Source organism: Ostrinia furnacalis, unplaced genomic scaffold, assembly GCF_004193835.3.
Source record: "Ostrinia furnacalis isolate ACB-3 unplaced genomic scaffold, ASM419383v2 OfSCF0319, whole genome shotgun sequence".
NCBI lineage: Eukaryota > Metazoa > Arthropoda > Insecta > Lepidoptera > Crambidae > Ostrinia > Ostrinia furnacalis.
In genome coordinates, this window is record NW_021130558.1 from 328967 (window position 1) to 339262 (window position 10296).

A 10296-nucleotide genomic window follows, 5' to 3' on the forward strand; every position below is an offset into this window, starting at 1 on the left:
TCCGCTCCAGTGTTGACGACCTTGATGTATCCCGTACCACCACGGAGGAGGGTCGCCGGCAACGAATAAGAAACGTCTTGTAATTCGAAGTGGCGAGGCTTCGTGATGACATCGTTGTTGTCTGTATTACCAAGCACGTTAACCTTGATTATGGAAGTGCCAGGCGGTAGACATTCTTCGCTAGCGGTGACTACTTCAAATCTCGAACAGTCTTCAGAAACATCCATTTGCTTCAAAAAGTCAGTATCTTCCTTGAGTGTTACTGTACCGTTGCAGACAACCATCGTTATTCCTTCGGCATTAATGACTGGTTGGCCAATGAGTAGGTTAATGCCATCCATGTTGGTGTCGGTAAGGTGAGCCTTACAACGGGTTTGTATTCCATCGATTTCTAACAGGAATTCAACTACCCCACGACTGGTAATCATACCTCCGGAGAACCCTTTCAGTGTTACGTCCGTTGGAATAACTTTAAGGTCCAACAATCGCGACACTTGTATGGAAAGGACATTTACTTGACTTCCTGTATCCAAATACGCTTTGACGTAAGCACCGTTAACTTTAGCCACCTTTTTGTATGCATTGTTGTAGTTTTGCACCATCTTGATTTCTTTGATACCGGAGTCGAGTTCTAAGTTTGTAGGTCTCGTAGTCTGAGAGCTGCACCGCGTGGCAATGTGGCCCTGCTTGCCACATTTGAAGCAAGTACGCTGATCAGGTTGAGGGCAATTTCGCAGTATGTGGCCGGTCTTTCTGCATCTTGGGCACGGGTCAACATCGGGGTTAAATGGATGGTTTCTCTTCTCTATCGATAGCCGGTGGTCTCTGGCTGGCATTCGTGTTTCAGGATTTGGTGGTCGATAATTATCAAGTGCGCTAAGAAAACCTTCATATAACTCGTCTGGCCGCTCACATTGGTACGCCCTTGCGTTTGGTTGTAGTGATACTGGGAGGCCACGAATTATACACGACACAGTTGCGCTATCCGATAACTTACATCGGAAACACATGGCAATTTTGTCTTGATAGTACTTTGTCATTGTTTCCGAGGGTAGTTTTTTTCTGAGCATCATCTCCTCCAACATGTTTCCGAAGTCATGATGTTTCGGAAACGCTCGCTCCAACATAACTTTCCACTCGTGCCAATCGTGGTCGTAGTCTTCAAGCCTATTATACCACTTTCTTGCTTGCCCCTTCAGTTTGTCTTGCAGGTGGAATGCTTTTGTTTTGTCATCCCAACCGTGGATTTCGCCGAGTTGTTCGATTTTTCGAAGCCAAGTTGTTACGGTGCATTCTTCACTATCGGGATCGAATTCGGGAATAAGTGATGCCGCTCGATGTTCTTTTGATCTGGAAGTGGTAGGTGTCTCTTCATTTAATTCCTTCAACGCTCTCTGTACTTCATTCTCCAAAAGATTTCTTAAAATCTTCTTTGCGGGTGGCGAAAAGTCTTCATCATCTTCAGTTGGCGAGGTTTCTCTCCATCCCGGTGGCCGGATAAAGTTCCCGACGCCGTCAGTGTTGTGGCGCTTCATATTAATTTCTATCTATCCCACTTCTGAGTTGTAAAGTGGCATAAATAAAAAGTAATGTCTTGATGAATAGTTATTTTATTTTTCAAACGAACAGAGTTTCTGCTTAGCAAGTGATCAGTACAAAATAATAATCAAAATGAGCTCGCACGACATTATAAAGGCTTGCCCCCCACCAAAAGTTCGCTCGGCTGACAGGCATGGCACGTGGTTGGGTGGGGAGAGGCTTGGCATTGGCTGGCATTGGCGGGAACGCTTCCCATTGGCTGGCGCTGGCAGGCTTGCTGTGATTGGCCGTTACAACAGTTTACTTATAGAAAAATTGCCAAAACTAAAATTCATTAGGTGTAGTAAAGTTACAAGACAATTTTTCCGTCTTGTTATCCTAGGACACATGTCGTAACTGTGTGGCCATAAGAAACCTACTTCGGAGCTCCAGCTTTTATAGCCTAGCCTTGGAAAAGTACGTGTCGGAAGTGATATTAGCACTAGACTCCAAGCGAAATAATAAAACCAAAAAGAAGAAATCATAGTTACCCGACTGCGCCAGAAGGAGGTTATTACAAAAGTATACTTCTGTGTGACAGTTGCGAATAAATTAATTAGTTTAAGTATAAACATACAGGATATGTAACGCCATTCTCTGTGATCTATGTAATGCGAGTATGGCTGTGATCGATATCATTTATCTAATTAGGTAAGGTCCATCAAATTAATGGGCTTGATTGCTAACGGACACTACTGCCAATATGTATACTATACTTACTTAGTACCTACTTGTATTACTACCACTAATATTCAATAAGTAGGCATAATGGATAGATGTCTTCTCGAGATTGCAGCTTCGCTCATCATTAATGACCACGGTTAAATAGCAATAGCAACCATGGACAAAACATCAATAAAGAATGTAAACACCGCAGAAAAAACTTCGTCGAATGACTAAGGTAAAGTAAAGCACTCCCTGATGCATACATTTGCCCTTTTATTAGCTTCAAACTAGCGACTGACGTCATGCTGGAATGAATAAACTATTGCGGTTGACGCACGTAAAACTCTGCTGTTACTTAGTTAGTATTTTAGTTTGCGCTCACTGTTATTTATATAAACAACAAAAATAACCTCAAACTAGGTATTTTAAACTTTAAAGTTTATCAAACTTTTTGTTTCGAGTTAATAATCTTCTGGGAAAAACAATGGGAATAACAATTTTGGTGATTAAGCTCGTTGTCGTAACAGTAATATCGCATTATGTACTTACTCGGACCTTCCTGCTCTACTATGGACAATGGCAGGTCTGTCTACCTTTACCACTGTATTTAATACAAAAAAATTGTGCTTAAATTCTACGTCCAATCTGAAATTGATACAAGGATATACCATATTGCCCATCACTCAAAGTTATTTGTACATTACGAATATAAAGAAGATGCAAAAATATTTCTGGCGTAAACGAAGAAGACCGCCATCAAAACCTTATCAGCAGTGATGTCTTTTTCATGACTTACACTTGTTTTTCACTCACACTTTTAAGTTTTTAAAAGTATATTTTCCCTGCAAACTAAAACGTAATTTGCTGGCATAATGCCAAAGATCTATATAAAGTTTCATATTTTGTTGTAAATTGCCTTTAAAACCCTTACAATTTCTAGATAACGTGTTGTAAATACAATTTCTACCTCGGCCAAAGCTTTTAAATTTTAACAGTGAATGCTAACCAAAACCTAAAAATAGAGCTAACTAAATTCACCTGCCAGATGTTCTTTTTCCGTCGGATCAAAACAGCTCTACGGCAGATATGGACGAACTGAAATCTGTCCGAACATGGCCCGAATTGTACCCAAACTATTGTACCCAAAAAAATCTCTGTTGGATATCGGTATAAATTCCTCAATTTAGACCCCTTTTAATAGTTGTATTTCTGTGTCTGTTTAGTTAGTGTAACTACTTACGTATTGTGGTGTAGTACACATAAGGCTTAAAAATATGTACCGCCAGTGTACGAAAATGGAATGCAATACGTGACTCCAACTCTAACCGCATTTTCGCACTGTGAATAGCGGAACATAATAGGAGCACGGGCGGAACAGAACAACCGAGGACAGCACCTCCTAATTGCATGACAGTATGACAGCGACTGCCTAATGTGGACTTTTTCGGTCGTTAGGTACGTGAAAATTTCATCTTTTTCCGCAAGAACGCCCAAATATTTTTTGATTTGTGAAACAGTACGTGACTCTTTCTCTGCATGCAATATAGGAAATGGTATTAAACGATTGATGTCACTCTTCAAACGACCAACGGCAGGAAATGCACAATCAATAAGACAGGTAGTAACATTTGACACCGTTTCTATTAATCAATCTGTATCAGTAGATTTTAACTACAGCATTCCCAAAGTTAGCGAGGAGCGGCAATGTCATTTTTAAAAGTATCGTTTCAAAACAGCGTAATTTCAAACATGATTATTTTCCCTGTTTAAAGCAATAAATAGATCAAAACAACGACGGCCTGACGACCATGTGATGACCAATGATTAACACGAAGTTTCACCTAGCACTAGTTACATTGTTTCCATTGTACAATTTTGACAAGCGTGCAAACTTCACAGAGGCATTCACAATATTTCGGGCTCCATCAAAACTATCGCTGACCGACGCGACGTACCTCCCGTGATAGCAAAATTCCGATCACCAAGAATCTTTGACCGAAGTATTTCATGCTGTGATTTCAAATAGGTCTCATAACAGTTTTGTGCCAAACATTTTTTAGGATATTATGCAACCTTAGATACTGTATCTATCACCTACCCAAACTGTTACAAATTACCTACTTTTTGGATTAAATTTATTACAATTTTTACTGGATTTAATTTTGGTTCATAAATAACCGTCATCACACGTCTTATCGCACTAAATAATGCCATTTTACATCACATGTGACAAACGATTATCGCATTAAACTTAGAGGCATTGTTAATGACATAGACATTAAGCGATAACTCAAGTTGGAACTTCAATTAATTTAGATTTAACGCATTGTCTTTTAATAACCATCATTAATGGCATTTTATTGTTCACAAGTGCCAAACTTTGGATATGTAATAGAGATTTATTTAATTTCACGTTGTATTAAACCATTCAGTGCAGGTAGGTATTTGATAAAGTGTAAAGAAATATATTTTGGGTACTTCAGAGGGCACGTTCAGTCCACGGCAGTAAAATCAGTTAAGCCGCTGCCAATTTTAATGCGTGAAAGACGTTAAGTGCCCGCACAGGAAATGGGACTGTCATATCGCGTGCCACGGAGCGACACAACACATGGTCGTCAGGTAAACGGCGTTCGCTATCGATCCGGCGACCCGGCTCCATGACCTGCAGACAATGCCTACCGACAGGCCTCCTCGATTCAATTGGGTGCAGAAACAGTGCAGTATGCGCCCGCAAACCTCAATTGTGAATGTACAGGCACGAATGAAAAGGTTCGTCAGTTTTCAAATTGATTCCTTCAACGAATCGCGAGCACATAATAATATTACCTTTTGAAACTATGTTACAGAATAATCTCGAGTTAGAGAAAATAATCTTTAACTGTTCGTCAGTAAAGTTCAAAATTATTCAGATCAAAATTGTTTGACGATTTATCTTGTCAAGATTATTATGATTGATAAACTAAAACCTTCTTGTTGGTTCAACCTGCCATTATTATTTCTATTAAATAAAAAAAAATACTACATTTTGTAACATTGCATGGGATAGAAAACTAAACAAGCAAAACCTTATTCGTTAGCAATCGTCATATTTATTTAAATGTTAGCAGCACTGTTTCTTGCACTGTTATGTTGGCAGGTTTGACTCTTACAGGTACCTAGTGCAAGCGAAAACCGACACTAAGGTGACGAACCTTTTCATTCCGCGACTGTACATAAAAGGACCGCTGTGAAAGGTTAGTCGGGGGTATGCAAAAACAATTGATAGATAACTAAATTCGAAATTCTTCATCTTATACAAAAAAAAACATTTAGGATAGGATGCTAGTTATTTGAAACAGTCTGCACTTGAAAGTTCTTAATAAAACTATTCAATAAACAAATGACCAAATTACAATACCTTTTATTTAATTTTACTCCAGCAAGTGACGAAAAGATAAATAAAGAAGAAAATTTTCCATAGGCGGAAAAACCTTAAAGCCCACAGTTTAAAAACCTAATTAGACCCTTAATTGCCTTAATTCCCGCAATTTTCTTGGACATAACTGAAACAAAGTGGGAGAGAATTCAAAATATAAGCAGCATTAAGTTTTCATCAAGCTTATTGCTTAACGGTGCTTTTAAATGCTACGACGATTTATTAAAACTCCATGGCGTTGGCGCAGGTAAGTAAATTTATTTTCTTTTGTGGCAATATTTCAAATGAAGCCAGTAATGCGTAAAAATGTAAGTATTTCGTAAACAACATTCAAAGACCATTCAAAATAGCAAGTCATACCGACGCCGCTTAACTAGGTGGTAAAAGGAATGTCGTTTGTCTTGTGTGACACTAGGGGTTGACAAACTAACTAAAGCACAGTTTCATTGTTTACTTTATAACCTTAATCTTGATTCTGAGCGAGAGATTTTAAAAATCTTAGATAAAGTTTTCCAAAATTATAAGTTAAAAATAATTTTTTATTTTTTAACTCGCGCCGCAACAACTACATACTTGAAATCACGACGTATTCCTACATTTTCGGAATTCCAATATCCAGATCCGATGCGCTTTTCTAAAAAAGATCTTTGCTTTGCCAGCCAACATTTTTAGGAATTGTTACGCAAACATCCATATTTTTTTTATTTCCTCTCAACCAGGGCAGGGCAGTCGATCACCCTGAAGTCAAATGTCGAATGTAAATGAAATGAAAAAAGTTTCCTTTACGACCATTCAACATGGCGTTTCAGGGCGAAATGTAAAAAGCTCACGAACCATTGACAATAGCCTTTAATGCACTAAACATATCGAATATCCAATAATACTTTTCGTCCATTAATAGCTCTAGCTGTTATGCCTACTATGTAGATGATAATCCAATTACACTAAGTTTTAAACACTGCACTGTTTTGAATCTTTTTAATCACTGTAAATTACTAATATAAAAATCAACTTATAAATACAGAATAATAACTTAACACAGACACAGAGGAGCTAGGTAATCTTTTTGCCTTCCTATTCCTCTAAATATTTGCTTGAAGTATTATTTTGAAACGTGATACGAAAAATATTACCGATCATGGCAGTTCACAGAAAGACCTTTTAGAGGCGATAACTTATACAAGGTATTATGTCAAATACTAACATCTGTACATTCATAAATCAGTCTAGTTTAATTTCTATCATTAGAATCAGTATATTTTAACATGAATACATTTGTTTTACATTTTAGAGTAGTTCTAAAAATCCCTCCTTAAATTATAAGTAAAGTCCAAATCACTGAAAGCTCTTGATTATCTCTTACAGTTCTAAAGTTGTATGCAATAAGATAGAAAGGAATTCTGTGGAATAAATTAAATTGAAACAAGTTGGAGACCACACCCTCTTCACGTAGCGACGACTGCGAGAGGTTCGGGTAATAAAACATTGTCCTAGTATTCATTCATGGGCACTCTTCCCGTCCCCGATTTTCAATAGGATTTAATAGAGGATTTTTGTGGGTTTGTCTTTCATTTTTTTGAGGAGTTACAGCAACTACATTCACTCTTCAGAATATTAACGTTTTCCATTTACATAAAATACATTACAAGTTTTTCAAAATTTTCAGTTATCCACTACATACTACTACGAAGCTGATGATAATATTACGGAGTGGCCAGTTCTTTATCTATTGATAACAGTTTCATGTTTCATTGAAAAACTCTTATGTCATGGGATAAGTATGAAGTAATTATTCTATTCTAGTAATATCTCCAAAACTGACTAAGCAATATGTAGCTGAATCCCAAACCCAGTGAGATGATTTTAGAGAGGCAGTGAACTGAAATGTGCCGATAATGTTTAGTGCTGACAACGGACAGCTGTGTGTGCTGTTAATCACATCAGTGAGCATAAATTAGTATCTAATACGAGGAAATTTTGTGGAACTGTATAATTGGGTCATTATTGCGTTTCCATTAGGTCGGGAACTGTCAGTCAGCTGAGATTTCGTTTTTTTTTAACTTTTTTTTTATATTAAATTCATTCTGTTCTGTTATTTATAAATCCAGGAATATGTTAATGCAGCTACCGCCATCATGCCTTTTATGACATACCGTGACTGCAAGCTCTATAAAACTACTGCCTACTGTATTACTTTCCGAACGTCTTTTATACCCCTATAAATACAGGGTGGCCAAAACAGTGAGGTCTAAAAGAAAAATTTAGATTCCTTACATCAAGGTGTACCTAAATCACCCCCATGTATGTAATACGATTGTGCTTAGTTTAGGAGATAGAGTTAATTTTGTGATATTTTAAATTTTTGTGACCTTGTAGGCTTTAAACATTTTTATCTTTTTTTTGGGGTGACTTTTCTCAGATTTCTTTTTTTCGACAGATTTGTTATTAATTGCAGATGTTTGAAAAAAATAATCACCTTCCTATCTTTGATTCGAGATACAAAAGTTTTGCTAGAAACATTAAAATTATGCTTTTATCAGAACACTATCAAATTTTCAACTTAAAAGTTCAAGTAAAAAAAAGAACTTCCATAGGTCCAAAACCATTTGAAAAACTGCGCCGTTTCCTGAACATTCATAATAATACAAAAAAACATGTACTTAATGGGCCACTATTTCCTGTAATCGGTCCACTAAAGTGTTAAGTCGGAGATTCCGTTACATGTTTTTGACTTTCTTAGAGTGAATTAATATTGGGAATCCTCTTAGTTTACATTACGTAGAACAGATTTAGAGCAGTAACTGGACAGAACATGTTTTTATTCTCAACGAGGAAGCTCTTTCTCTTCATCACACCTGGCGGAAACTGATGATTAGGCTGAANCTGTATGCTTACGATTTGACCTACCTAATACCACAAAATATAACAGAAGACAAACTCCATACTAAACGCGCTCGAGCCATGCACACCGCTCCTAGCAAGACTGTCTTGGACGAATGCGAGCGCGACGTGGCGCGACAGAAGTTCGCCACACGTTCGCTGTGGTTCGCTTGAGTCACGCGCCGGTCAACCGCCTGTGATATTATTTTGTTTTGCGAAATTGACGAAAATGAGTGAACAGAAAAAGTCGTATTATAATTGTTCGGTATTTGGTTTGCTTAAACTCATCATTAAATACCGAATTTTCATTTTTTAAATTACCAGTTGATTCGGGGAGGTAAGTAAGTTATTTACATATTTGAATTTCAATTGAAATTGAAAGCCAACTCAATTATTAGGAATATCGAATTGTTTTAGAGAGGTTTTAGGAATTATTGGATAACTAGCTTTTGCCCGCGGCTTCACCCGCGTAAAATTTAGTTTGTCACAGATCGTCATAAATTATAGCTTGTATGTTATTCAGGGTTATAAACAATAATACTGTAAAGTTACATCAAAATCCGTTCAGTAGTTTTTGCGTGAAAGAGCAACAAACATCCAGACATCCAAACTTTCGCATTTATAATATTAGTTGGATAATAGTGTCAACCACTCAACTAAATACTACTTCCTTCTCGTGTATTTGTTTGCAAACTATTACTATAATAACGTACTAAATATAAATAAGTATACGTGGATATCTGTTATTGTCTTTCTTGCATAGTAATAAGAGTAATATTTTTCTATCATAACGAAATAAACACAACACATGACAAGACAACCCTGGCGCGACGGCCGAGCGTGCGAGCGAGAGAGGTATGCAAAGCGAGGTACATACATGAGTTTACCTTCTGTTATATTTTGTGCTAATACATAGATCATCATAGATTTACGTATGTAAGGGAGATATTCAATTGCAAATGTATTTATTTATTTTATTAGATATACAAAACATTATTAAACAGTAGGTATTGATACATTGTTGAACCTAAACTAAATAACACATCCATCTAGCAATTAAAAACAAATGAAATGAAAGTTACTTACCAAGGGAAAATAAAAGTGCACTTCCATTAACATAATTGAATTAGCATGAAAGAAACATAGCCGTGTTAGTTTTCAAGCTCGAAGAAAAAGTGGCAATCGTTCTCTGATTAGCTTTGCCGAGTTATAAATCCGTAATGAGTTCACGTTGCGCATTTGCTGAGGCTTTGTAACGTTTGCTTTGCTCTTAGATTTTCCATTCACATGCTTTATTGCGGATGTTGAAAGAATTTCTAATCCTTTAAAAGAAAAAGTAGAGTAGTAATCCATTTAACGCTTTAATCATTCAGAAGACTGTATAAACTATTGAGATATTATATGTATACAAGATGGATGGCCAATATATGATAGGATCTTAGAATAATTGGTATACGTCTTGTAGTGGTAGGTAGGTAACCAAGCAAGAGCTGTCATTCGAAAGATAGAGTGCGACATTGTAATTTTTTGCCATAATTACCACTAACAACGTCTTTCTATAAACCCTTTAAGAGTTATTGAAAAATGTACTTTTTTATATCGATATAAAAGCAATGTAATTATAATGGTTATGTTCTTCGATACAAAAAATAATACGAGGCAGTGTCACTGATGGAAATAACGAGACAGTCGCGAGAACAAAGGACAACATATTTTATTGAAGTGCTTATTGCTCTGTTTTAGGATGGTAAGTACTG